Genomic DNA, 2,460 nt, shown 5'->3' with positions numbered 1-2,460 from the left:
GTCTCATACAGGGGAGGCGCCCCGCTGGATTTCAGTGGCCCCCACCTGCGGACTGGTCTGCCGGAGCCCCGACTGACGAACCCTAAAATTCGGCAACAAGCAAAAGAACACCGGTCAACCCCATAATCTTTGTGCACGAAGTCCCGGACGAAGACGCACAGGGTTGCGTGAGTATAGGCCGGTTTCCCGTTCGGTTGGGGTTGGGTTGCCTGGAGCGTGGTGTGTGAGATGCCTGGTAGGGCGAAGCGAGTGCGGACCCTTCGGTAGTGCGGTTCCCATATCCCGCGAGGGACTGGGTCATGAAAAGGGGGACTAAATTGTGTGAGTGTGTGCAGACGCTCCAGAAGATGGGACAGCAAGGCTTCTGATCCCATGGGTGGTGTGGGAACCCAGGTGAGGTACCCTCAGATGCCACTGGATAGCCCTTTAGGATTGATGTTAAATAATTGGGAAAATTACCCCTTCTAGGCGGGGTAAGGACAAAGTAAAAATGATTTATTATTGCATGGAGGTTTGAAAAGGTAAACAAATTAGGAGCGACCATCTCTATTGGCCTGTTTTGGGGTCCTTTGAAGAGTGGGTCTGCCAAACTTTGAGCATTTATCTACACCAGAGGGGGCTAAACCCTCTAATATGAGGGAATAATCTTGCTGATCAAGAGGCAAAAAGAACAGCTCTTAGATGCCTTAGACCAAAAAACAAATTAAAAAAAAATAATCTCACAGTCTGAAAAAGGGATGAATGAACAAGAAACCTGCAACTGGACAGATCTTGGCTCTGTTCCGGATAGTGAACAGGAATTTACAAGTCTGGCAAAATTAGCAGCCTGCCCCGATGCTATTAATTGCTAATCCCGATCAAATGACTCCCCTGATTCAGGGCTTGCTGGACTTTTTGAAATCACATGCAGTACAATTACAAGATCGTTTGCGGAATGCATTAGCCTCACAAGGGGGGAGACCCCATAACTTGGGAAGAGATAGCTCAGGACTTAATAAATTATGGCCGGAGAATGGGCCTTATCACGGAAACGGGTAAACCTAAACCCTCCTTACGCAGAATGGAAATGCAGGAAAACCTGTCCCCTTCCCCTCCACAAGTTTTAAGAGCAAAGAGAAACCACTTGTGGACTGAGGGAATGAGACAGGGGATTCCCCGAGAGTTAATGGATGGTCTGCCTACTACAGTTTTAGAAAAGCTCATTCGAGCCTGGAAAGGCAGAAGGAAGCTGCCCCCCCCCCACCCCAGCCGAGCAGACCTTTCGGACAAAGGGAGGGACAGAACTGAAAACTAACGAGATGGTGGTAATTGCAAACTGGACATGCCATCCCCAGTAAGTGAGCCGGGGGATGGCGGGTGGGTCCATTTAAGGAGGCTCACAGAAAATACTAAGGGACACCTGTTGATTACTTTTCCACTTGGCTCCCTTAAAACTCCAGTTATTTTTCTAGTAGATACGGGTGCTCAGGTCTCAGCGCTCCAAACTGATATTACCAAGCGGAATAGCATAATTGCTGGCAAAAAGCAGATTTGGGTTACAGATATTTTTGGGGACTCTAAGCCACAGCCGACTGCTCAGGTGAAATGCTGGTTACCTGGGAATGAAACTGCAACAGAAACTATTATAATTCTAAAAAATTTTCCCACAAATATCCTGAGACTTGACCTATTGAAGGGACAAGCCTGGGTAGATTCAAAAGGAAGAAATGGAAATCTTGGTCCCCAACTGCCTCTGTAAGACTTTTACAGCAAGCACCTGCACTTCCTCCTTCTAAAATTGTTAATGTGAAACTTTATGCCTTACCATTGTGTGCCAGGGAGGAGATTGCTCTGGTAACAGCAGAGCTGCAGGAACAAGGGATAATCATTACAAGTCACTCACCCTATAATCCCCCAGTGTGGCCAGTCCATAAACCTAAGGGAAAGTGGCGACTGACAGTTAACTATTGGCGATTATATGTCCATACAGTCCTCTAACAGCTGCAGTACCTAACACAGGTAAACTGATTGCAATACAGGAGGCAGACAGATATGGCTTTGCCTTTATATGGGAAGGTGTGCAATTTATTTTTACATATCTCCCCCAGGGATACTGCCATCCACTGACCATTGTTCATTATACATTAGTGCAGGAGCTTGCTCAAATCCCTCCTAGGGAAAGGGTCAAGATATATAAATATATTGATGATGTTCTGACTGGTGGCTCTGATCCTGCTGCAGTGGGACAGACCCAGAAAGGAAATCACCCTGCCCACCTCGGGAGCCTTCACCTCCCCCAACTGCACCAGAATACCCAGGAGATTCAGACTTCCCACCAGATTCCCCGAGGGAGCAAAGAAGAGTAACCCAGAGTCAGATTAGAGCAGCACAAGGCAACAGCAACTTGTACCCCCTAAGGGAGGTTGCAATGGGAGGACCCCCTAGGTGTGGTGGAGCAGGTGGATCAATTTTTAGGACCAA

This window comes from Athene cunicularia, assembly GCF_003259725.1.
Source record: "Athene cunicularia isolate RWA chromosome 8 unlocalized genomic scaffold, athCun1 chr8_part1, whole genome shotgun sequence".
Classification (NCBI taxonomy): domain Eukaryota; kingdom Metazoa; phylum Chordata; class Aves; order Strigiformes; family Strigidae; genus Athene; species Athene cunicularia.
Note: the sequence above shows the minus strand (reverse complement) of the source record.